This window comes from Plecotus auritus (genome assembly GCF_963455305.1).
Source record: "Plecotus auritus genome assembly, chromosome: X".
Lineage (NCBI taxonomy): Eukaryota > Metazoa > Chordata > Mammalia > Chiroptera > Vespertilionidae > Plecotus > Plecotus auritus.
The window spans coordinates 19654192-19665465 of NC_137784.1; the positions used below are offsets into that span (position 1 = coordinate 19654192).

At 39.8% G+C, this 11274-nt stretch overlaps 1 pseudogene across 1 annotated transcript in view; it reads left to right on the top strand.

Moving 5' to 3' along the window:
- Positions 1-9390, top strand: part of LOC308239535 (importin subunit alpha-1-like) — a 57599-nt pseudogene extending 48209 nt beyond the window's left edge. The window contains exons 3-5 of the transcript in view: positions 7018-7670; positions 8112-8922; positions 9295-9390. The product of the transcript in view is annotated as an importin subunit alpha-1-like (transcript). The remainder of the gene's footprint in view (positions 1-7017; positions 7671-8111; positions 8923-9294) is intronic.
- The last annotated feature ends 1884 nt before the right edge of the window (positions 9391-11274 follow it).

Genomic DNA, 11274 nt, shown 5'->3' on the forward strand with positions numbered 1-11274 from the left:
CTGCTTTTAGTTCTTTTGTGAAACCACCATACTATATACTTTTTATATACTTCCATTTGACATTGACTCTTCAAAATAAAATAAAATATCTTATCTATGCCTCAAAATATGGTCCTTCATTAGTGTTCTTTTGAAGAACGGCAGGCATATAAACCAGAAAATAAGATTTCACCCTTGATTGAACTCTCTTCCTCACCTTTCATATCATTGCCTTGTCAGTTTTAACTCAAATATTCCTTAATTCCACTTATTTATGTCTATCCTTATCACCATTTCTCTAGAAAGAATTCTCATTATCATTTTGATAATGGCAATGGCCTTCTAATTGGTTTACCCATATCCATTCTTATCTTTTCTCCTTACAAGCACTGCTATGCAATATGTCCAGAAAGTTCATAAATAATCATGTCACCCACCTGTTGAAAAATAAATATTCAGTGGTTTAACATTATTAAGATAAAGATCACAATTCTTTTTTATTACAAATACATTTAATGATTCTACTCTCTAGTGTACAATTCTTAATATGGTTGGCAAAGCCCTGTCTGATCTGGCCTCTACTTCCACAGCTTCATCTCTCACAAAGTCTACCTCTTTTTCTGATCTTCCATCGTACTGAGTTTCCTTGGGTTTTTAATGGGTCTCCTACCTGGAATAGGGACATGGTGAATTATATTCACTCTAACTAGGACCCTACCCTCTATTCTTTATGATCATGACATGGAAGTTATCCTTCACTTCTAAGATCAGATTAAACTCCTTTATAAGCTCACATGAATGCGTTTCTCTTTTTCTTAACATCCTATATAATAAAAGGTTAATATGCAAATTGTCCCCTCGGGAGTTTGACTGACGGGGGGGTTCGAACACTCGCTATGATGTGCTCTGACCACCAGGGGGTGGTGCGGAACGAAGGAAGGCCCCAGCCAGCAGCTGGCAGCCGGGGAAGGAAAGCCCCAATCGGCCCTGATCGCCAGGCCTAGGGACCCTACCCATGCATGCATTTCATGCACTGGGCCTCTAATCTTATCATAAAACACATTTCTAAATTTTATTGTTTTTTTTTTTTTTATTAAAATACTAGAGGCCCGGTGCATGAATTCGTGCACTGGTGGGATCAAGCCAGCCTGCCTGATGGGGGCCATCTGGGGTGGGTCGGCTGGGTTGAGGGGCTGGGTTGAAGGGCTGTGGGTAGTTTTCTGGCTGGCCCCGCCCCCGATCAGGGTGGGGGTGCCCGCTTGGGGGCGGGGCTGGCTGAGGGGAGGGGCCATGGGCATTCTGTTCATTCTGCCATTTGGTCAATTTGCATATTACTTTTTTATTATATAGGATATCTTACCCATTAGAACATAAGGTTCAGGAGGTCATCATCATGTCTACCTTTTTGAACCTCTAAATATAGAACAGATAGCACAGTTCCTAACACAGAATAGACACTCAGTGCTTGTGGGATGAAGGAATAAATTGATTTATGTCTCTATGGTATCCCCAGAATTCAGGCATTTTTCTCAGATAAGGGTCTTGCATTGCCCTATTCATGTTGGCATCCCCAACATCTACCACATTTAGGGATCAATCATGTTTGCTGAATTGAACACCATAATTCCACATTCAACAGAGCTTTAAAAATTAGCCAGAAGCATACCCTTTGTCCACAGTTTCTACTCTTTTCTTTAAGAATATCCTGCAAACCATGTTCCCTTTCCTTTGTAGAGTAGTTGTCCCACTCTTTTTTTTTTAGCTTTCCTTCTTTTTTTTAAATTTTATTTTATTGCTTAAAGTATTAAAAATAGTAGTACATATGTCTCCTTTTTTCCCCCACTGACCTTCCCCCAGCCTCCCCTAACCCCTGGCACATGCCCTCACCCCCCTCCCAGTGTCTTCCATCCATTGGTTATGCTTATATGCATGCATGATTTGGAAACAGCCTAAATGCCCATCAGCAGATGAGTGTATTAGAAAACTGTGGTACATCTACACAATGGAATACTACGCTGCTATAAAAAAAGGAGTTCTTACCATTTGCAGCAGCATAGATGGAACTGGAGAGCATTATGCTAAGTGAAATAAGCCACTTTCTTTTTCCTAAAGGAAGAGGACAGCATTTTATTTAGGCAGGAAATTAAGACAAACAGGAAGTAAAAAGTCTGCAAAGAGCTGTTCATCAGAGATACTATTGCTAGGCTTTCTGTCTGTCCTTTAACAGAGGTGACACATTCTATTTCTCCATCCTACACTCCCTACCTTAGACACTAGTTTTCTAATCTTCCACTCTTTCTAATTCTCTAAGCAGAGAAAGCCTATAGTATTAATTTTTTTTTTACTAACGTGACTTACATTCCTGGTGGAAATAAGCAGAGAGTGCAAAATAGATGAAAACACCATGAATTGAAAATCATAAATGCTTAAAAAGGTTATGTTACATGAACACACAGACATACAAACAAGGACATTTTTTTTCTTTAATTAGCCTCTTATATAATGATACATGTGTGTTCCAATTTTACAGAAAATTGTTAAACCAAGGCACAAAGAAGTTAACTTACTCAGTGTCACTCAACATAATAAGTAGGAAAGTATGTCTGACTAAAAGTTTACACTTTTAACTACTATGCTACCCGATATTACTAAACAAATAACTTGCTTGATTCTATCACCCATATTTGGAAAAGTGTAGAAATTTGTGAGTTAAGATGGATGATTTAGGATGTGAGCTCCAGGTGCAGGCTGCCTGGTTTGATATTTAATATCTTCTACTTTCTAGTTGTGCAATCTTGGGCAAGACATTTAAACATTGTGCCTTGACTACCTGATCTAAAAAACAGGATGCATATAAAGTATTATGAAAAATAAATGAGTTGATTACATGTGAAGCATTTAGAAAAATGTTTGGCATATAGTAATGATGTTAAACATTATTAAGTGGCTCAAAAGTATTTGGCATATAGAAAAGACTCAGTGAAAGTTAGTAGTCATTATTATTGCTAATATTACTCCTACCCCCAAGTTGTATATAAAACTAATATTGGCCCTAGTGACTAGGGCCTAGTCAGTTTGGTTCAGTGGATAGAGTGTTAACTCCCGAACTGAAGGGTCCCGGGTTCGATTCCAGTCAAGGGTATGTATCTCAGTTGCAGCTCTATCCCTGGCCCTGGTCAGAGCGCGCGTGGGAAGCAACCAAACGATGTGTTTCTCTCACATTAATGTTTCTCTCTCTCAACTTCTTCCTCTCCCTCCCACTTTCTCTAAAAAATCAATGGAAAAATATCCTTGAGTGAGAATTAACAAAAAAACATCAAACAAACAAACAAAAACTAAGATTGATCTTTGGATTCTTTAGAAGTTTCAAGAAAATAAATTATAGTCATATAAATATAACTGATATATATGAGGATACTTCTTAGCTGCCTTGTTTTAGGGGTAGTATGTGCATGTATGTGTGTCTTTTGCGGGGGGATGAAGTTACCCAAAACTCCTCAGGGGCTTGTGGGCATTCTAATAGGCCTGTTATATATTTAAGTCAAGATGTCCTGAGGAGAAATTTCATCTCTCCTCAAACTAAAATAGTGTAGAAGCAGTTGCTAGTTTTGTAACTAATTCAAATAATATGCAGAGACTTTTTTTCTTATCACTCCAACTGAAAATCAAACTTGACAGGTGAAAAGGCAATGTGAGAGATTTGGAGGAACTAACCATGAATTACACTTTATCTGAAATTGAGGGATTATATTTATCAAATATAAAGGGTTTACCCTGTAGTTGTCTTGGCCTCGAGTCTTCAGACTGCATTAGTCAGAAATAACTTTTTGCCAACTGTGTTTATTCCTGCTATAGGTGAAGGCCATTTTCTCAAAGTGATTAACTGGCAGTAGTACTCAATCCATTTATCCTTCTCAGATGCTCCTATTGTAATGCATTGCATTACTCTCTCCCCTCTGTGAAGCTACAAATAGGCAGTAGCTGTGAGAACTTGAGTTCTGAGTTTCTTAAAAATGAAAGTCTGAAACCTAATGAAATTGCTCCAACATAATGTTGGGAGTGTTTGGGAAAATGTAGTGTTCTTCATCATCTTGAGTGGTTTGCTTGGCAGATGTATTTGAACTGATCACAAGCCAGGGCAAATTATTTGAATGTCACCAAATAATTAATTAGGATAAGCTAGAAGTCCTAGCCAATGCAATGTTCCAAAGTGATTACCGAAGTAAGCCAGGCCCTCGGCTTTGCGTTACCTCCATCTACCTTTGGCTAACCTGAACTGCACAAACTGGAGAGTTCAAAGAACATTTTCACACTAATAACATTAACGGATTATTTCACAGTAATTCAACCAAAACCAAACACTCTATTTGATATGGAATCTTTGTATGTTTTGAAATTGTTTTGTTACATATGTGTCAGCATGCTTTTCTCTAAGTCAGTGGTCGGCAAACTCATTAGTCAACAGAGCGGCAAACTGCGGCTCACGAGCCGCATGTGGCTCGCGAGCCGCAGTTTGCCGACCACTACTCTAAGTCATGTAGTTTCTAACATTGTATATATAATTTTGTGTTGCTTCAGGGAGTTGTTTACATTCTGAAGATTTTAGTCCTATATTAAGATAGACTGTTTATAGTTGAATTAAAACTTCCTTTAGCATAGCATGTAAAATTCAATACTTCATTCTGGGCTCATTGTTCTAAAAATTGACATTCTCTGAGACTTCAGTGAGCTCAATTCATATTTTGAAAATGACGCTCCCTAAATATATTAATACTACTGAGTAATTGTATGTTTTAGTTAGAATTATTTAAGTTGAAAGTGACAGAGCCCTAGCTGGTTTGATTCAGTGGATAGAGCGTCGGCCTGTGGAATGAAGGGTCCTGGGTTCAATTCTGCTCAAGGTTGTGGGCTCGATCCCCAGTAGGGAGCTTGCAGGAGGCAGCCAATCAATGATTCTCTCTCATCATTGATGTTCCTATGGTTCTCTACCTCTCCCTTTCTGTCTGAAATCAATATATATATATATGTAAAGAAAGTGACAAAAAACAGCTAAAATTAGCCTTAGTAAATAGGAATGAGCAGTGTGAAGAAAATGCAAAGACCAGATATGGCTTTTCAGGAACTCAGGAATATCTCTAGTCCTCAGATTTCTTTTCTCCATCTTTTGGCTCTACTTCCTCTGGGTGGATATCATTAAAATTAGGTTATCACCCAGCTGAAGATTAGAAACTATTATCAAGAGAAGATGGAATGGCCCTAACTGGTTTAGCTCAGTGGATAGAGCGTTGGCCTGTGGACTCAAGGCTCCCAGGTTTGATTCCGGTCAAGGGCATGTACCTTGGTTGCGGGCACATCCCCAGTGGGAGGTGTGCAGGAGGCAGCTGATCGATGTTTCTCTCTCATCGATGTTTCTAACTCTTTATCCCTCTCCCTTCCTCTCTGTAAAAAATCAATAAAATATATTTAAAAAAAAATAAATAAATAAAGACTTTCTTTAAAAAAAAAGAGAGAAGATGGAATAGATGGAAGATAGATTAAGATGTTCACCCTGTTTAGAAATGGATTATTTTTGTGTTTCAGGAATGTTTTCACTTTAAGGCTGCAAATTTGGAGTATGGGAGGGAAGAGAGGCCTAGACTTTGAAGGGAGTTTCAGTTGTGTGTTTGTTACATGAAATCAAAGTCTGACTAAGAAATTGAGAAACAATCTATAATATCAGGGAAGGTTTTAAGAAACAGATAAACAAACGAACCAACAATAAAACGGAACTCAGGAAGTGTGGCAGCAACAAAGCAGAAAACATTTTAAAAACCGCAATGAAACAAAAATGGAAGTCATGGAGTTGACACCAGAGAAACTTGCTTCTCAGTATCTTTTTTAGAAATTTTGGGTAGGTGATTTAAACTAATCAACCCTGGGAAACTAAATACTCATTCTCCAAGAAAAAAATAAACACTGAAGTGTTGGGAATGAAACTCATCTATGACCAGAGATAACTTGTCAACAGAAAGCTTTGTAGATAATCAAAGTTATAGCCCTGGCTGGTTTGCTCAGTCATTAGAGCATCAGACATGAGGGTCACAGGTTTGATTCCCAGTCAAGGACAGATACCGCAGTTGCAGGCTGAATCCCTGGCCCTGGTTTTGGTACCAACTGGAGGCAACCGATTGATGTGTCTCTCTCACTTTGATGTTTCTCTCTCCCCTGCACTCCTCCTTCTCCTCCAGTCTCTCTAAAAAAATCAATGGAAAAAATATCCTCAGTGAGGATTAAAAAAATAAAAAGTTACATTACACAGTAACTGTGTTTCCTATCTAATTTGCCAAATATGTAGATATTTTCCCCTTATTGTTTGATAATATCTTTTTTATGTGTGTGTGATAGAGTAAGGCAATACAAATATTATTTTTTAAAAGCATTTCTTATTTTGAAAATCATCCCAAATTTAATAAAAAGACATGGCAAACCTAACTGACATTTAATTTGACTATTAGTGAAATTGAACATCTTTTCATGTGTTTTGATTTTATTTAGTCCTTCTTTTGTGAATGACTTCATATATCCTATTCTTTTTTTTGTTATGCACTTTGATTTTTTTTTAAAAAAAAAAGTTGATTTGTGCCCTAGCTGGTTTGGCTCAGTGGATAGTGTCAGCCTGTGGACTGAGGGGTCCCAGGTTCAATTCCAGTTATGGGCACATGCCCGGGTTGCAGTTTCCATCCCCAGTAAGGGCGTGCAGGAGGCAGCTGATCAATGATTCTGTCTCATCGTTGATCTTTCTGTCTCTCTCTCCCTCTCCCTTCCTCTCTGAAATGAGTAAAATATATATTTAAAAAAATTGATTTGTAGGATCTTTATACGTCTTGATTATATTAACCTATGTCTGTTCTATATACTGAAATATTTGTTCTTGTTTTAAAAAATAAGCATTTCTGATACCATCTTCAGATTGATTCGTGGTGGATGTTTTCAGAGCAGCAGAACCACAGATTGTGTGCCCCTCACTGTCTCCTGTGAAAGCCTGAGCTGACTGTGTAGCTTTCTCCCTTTGTCTCATAACCACGTCCACCAACGAGAATGCTAATTCACCAGCTGCCCACTTTAACAGATTCAAGAACAAGGGGAAAGACAGTTCAGAAATTACTGTGGAGCTGAGGAAAGCGAAGAAGGATGACCAGATGCTCAAAGGAGAAATGTCAGCTCATTTCCTGATGATGGTACTTCTTCACTGCAGGAAAACCACAACAACAGGGCACTGTAAATTGCTCTGTTGAGGACATGGTTGAAGGCATAAATAGCAACAATTTGGAAAGCCAGCTCCAAGCTACTCAGGCTGTGAGGAAACTACTTTCTAGGGAAAAACAGCCACCCATAGACAACATAATCCAGGCTGGTTTGATCCCAAAATGTGTGTCCTTCTTGGGCAGAACTGATTGTAGTCCCATCCAGTTTTAATCTGCTTGGGCCCTCGCTAACATTGCTTCCAGGGCATCGGAACAGACCAAGGCTGTAGTAGACTGAGGTGCTATCCCAGCATTCATTTCTCTGTTGGCATCTCCCCATGCTTACAACAGGGAACAAGCCACATGGGCTCTGGGAAACACTGCAGGTGATGGTTCAGTTTTGTGAGACTTGGATGTCATATATGCTGCAGTTGACCCACTACTGGCTTTTCTTGTAGTTCCTAGGATGTCATCTTTACTTATATAATGTGGTTACTTGTTGGGAAGCATGAGACTTGGTTAGGAAGCTTGCAAGGAGGACATTCTGATAAAAGGGAAGTGTGTGGAAGGCCGTCTGCCCTGTTTATCGGAATTCCAACTTAGAGGAGTGTCAAAGGAGGTGCCCCTAATTATTCCTTGGCCTTTCCAAACAAGTCTGTGCATATGCAGACCCCCGGGTGTTTACTGGAATCCTTATGCTTAATCTTTGGATGCCCTTGCCCAGAGGACAATGTAAATGTGTCCTCCCAAGATGGCTCACCCTACTGATAGTATCTAAAGATAAAAATTCCAATAAAGGCCTAATGAGGCAGGCAATTGAGGCTGCTCTGGCTGCTAGAGCCAGGGGCCCCTTAGCCCTCTCTTTCACAGTCAGACTGTGTCTGAGTAATCCGCTCATCCATCGTCCAGAGGTTGCTGGTTAGCCTCGGCAGTTACTTATTTCAGCTGGACACTTTTACACCTCTATCGCAACAAGAATCTTGCACCCCCATTAGATGTTACTGAGCAGATTCTTCTTACTTTAGTTTGTCTCCTACATGATGATGATCCATAAATACTAGCAGATAGCTGCTGGGCCATTTCCTACCTTACTGATCATTCAAATGAATGATTGAAATGGTCATGAAAGAAGGAGTTGTGCCCCCCAATTGTGAGGCTTCTAAGAGCTACTGACTTGCCAATTGTGACTCCTGCACTAAAGCCATAAGAAATAATCTCACTGAGACAGATAAACAGACTCGGTGTTTAATAGATGCAGGAGCACTTCCTGTCTTTCACAGCCTGCTAATGAACTCCAGAACTAATATTCAGAAGGAAGCTACATGGACAATGTCAAACATCACAGCTGGCCTCCAGGACCAGATATAGCAAGTTGTGAATCAGGGATTAGTCCCATTCCTCATTGTTCTTTCTAAGGCAGACTTTAAGACACAAAAGGAAGCTGTATGGACTGTGGCCAACTCTACAAGTGGTGGAACAGTTGAACAGATTGTATACCTCGTTCATTGTGGCATTATAGAACTGATGAACTTCTTAACTGCGAAAGATACCAAAATTATTCTGGTTATTCTGGATGCCATTTCAAAGACCTTTCAGGCTACTGAGAAACTAGGTGAAACTGAGAAACTTAGTGGATACAGTGATGGAAGAATTTGGAGGTTTGGACAAAATGGATGCTCTACAAAACCATGAAAACAAGTCTGTGTACAAAGCTTCATTAAAATTGATAAAGAGCCCTAGCTGGTTTGGCTCAGTGGATAGAGCGTCGGCCTTCGGACTGAAGGGTCCCAGGTTTGATTCCAGTCAAGGGCACATGCCTGGGTTGCAGGCTCAATCCCCAGTTGGGGGCATGCAGGAGGCAGTCAATCAATGATTCTCTCTCATCATTAATGTTTCTATCTCTCTCTCCCTCTCCCTTCCTCGCTGAAATCAATAAAAAATAAATTAAAAAATTGATAAAGAAACCCATGGACATAGGCAATAGGGTAGTGAAGACCTGGGGGGTGGGTAGGGGCTGGGAGGAGGAGGTAAAGGCAGGTGGGGCGGAGGGAGATATCTATAATACTATCAACAATACAAAATATATTTTAAGAAATTGATAGAGAAGTATTTCTCTGTAGAGGAAGAGGAAGATCAAAATGTTATGCCAGAAACTACCTTTGAAGGATGGCACTCTTGGGAATTTTAACTGTTAGATTGTACAGCTGAGGCATAAATTTGTTTGTTGTGTACTATGGTTCATACAGGTATGTCTTACTGTTTCTCTACTAAGAACTGTTTTTAAATGTAGTTTGTTATTGTAACAACAAACTATGCTCGAACAGTTCCAATCTGTACACACTGTATGAAGTGTTGCCTCTCAATGGGTTCCTTATTTCTATGTGGCATTTCATATGATGCAGTGTCCTTTAAATGAAGATTCAATTTTTAAAAAGCATTTCTCTTATGATCTTGTTTTGGATACTTGGGAAGGAAAGCCTATTCAGTCTGTGGCCTGCTCTTACCCTATCCAGCCCTTTACTATTTGTGTGCAGGGGGCTTCCCAATTGACATTCACTCCTCTCCCTGCTCCCTCCAACCTGTGTTTGTCTGAAAACTCCCCTCAGGCCACAGAACTGCTTCACCTGAACTGAAAAAGCCAGAAGTTCCTGATAACTTATGACCCCTGAGGCTGGCTGGCTGGTCTCAGGAGTATAAATACTCCAGCTTTTTTGCCTTCTGGTTGAGACAACTCTAGTGATTTATACTGTGTCCAGAGAAAGGTAACTTTTAAAAAATATATTTTTTATTGAGTTCAGAGAGGAAGGAAGAGGGAGATAGAACATTAATGATGAGAAAGAATCATTGATCCGCTGCCTCCTGCACGCCCCCTACCCCCCACTGGGGATAGAGCCTGCAATCCAGGCATGTGCCCTGACCAGGAATGGAACCATGACCTCCTGCTTCATAGGTTGACACTCAACCACTGATCCATGCCGGCCAGGCCACAGGACAGTAACTTTGACACTAATTCAGTGTTACCCTCCACGGAACCTTGCTTGATATATTCACTTTTGGGAGGCCCCCTTTTCCCCTGCCCCACTTCTTTCTATTTATCTACAATTTTTTCATTGTTTGCTTGCTTGTTTGTTTCTCCACTGAAAAGACTTCCTAATAAACCACTTTTACACAAAGCTTCATCTTGGGGTCTGCTTTTTGAAAACTGAGAGCTGGATGTATCTTATAGGCTAACAATGTCTTAGCTGGCAGGATGTATCCAAGATTAAGTCTATTTCATTATATTATTCTCATGATAGTATTTCTTGGAAGCTATTTGTCCTTAATAGAGATATTTTCCCCCTCATGGTCAATAATCTTGGTTTTTTTATATTGATTAAAATGCAGTGATTAGTCCTAGCTAGTTTGGCTCAGTGGATAGAGCATTGGCCTATGGAATGAAGGGTCCAGGGTTCAATTCCAGTCAAGGGCACATGCCTGGGTTGCAGGCTCGATCCCCAACCCTGGTTGGAGCTCATGTGGGAGGCAACCAATTGATGTGTCTCTCTCACATTGATGTTTCTCTCTCTCTCTCTCTCTCTCTCTCTCTCTGTCTCTCCCCCTCACTTCCACTCTCTCTGGAAATCAATGGAAAAATATCCTCGGGTGAGGATTAACAACAAAAGCAATGATTGATCACATGGATGAGGACTGTTTTATCCACTGGGGAAAGAGACCTACTGATTGGAACCACTTCTTTATCTTGAAAGCTTGAGTGCCACAGCCATCAGCTTAAGAAGAGCATGCCAGACCAATAGAATATGCCTTGCAAATCCATTCTTTTTTAGTGAAAGAATATCATGCCTTCTATCAATTCAGTTTATAAACTTGAGCTCTAATTCCCCTCCCCCCCAGAAGTCAGTATCTTTTATATGTAAAATAGCCAAACAGGAATATTTGAAGTGAAACTTGATAAATTAATGGGTTTGGTAATGATTATGCAGAAAAAGAAATCCTGGAAATTCTCTTTCATAACGTAGAAGGCTCCCAGAAGAATGAAAACGATTTTAAAGCATTTTGACAAGCAAATAGTTTC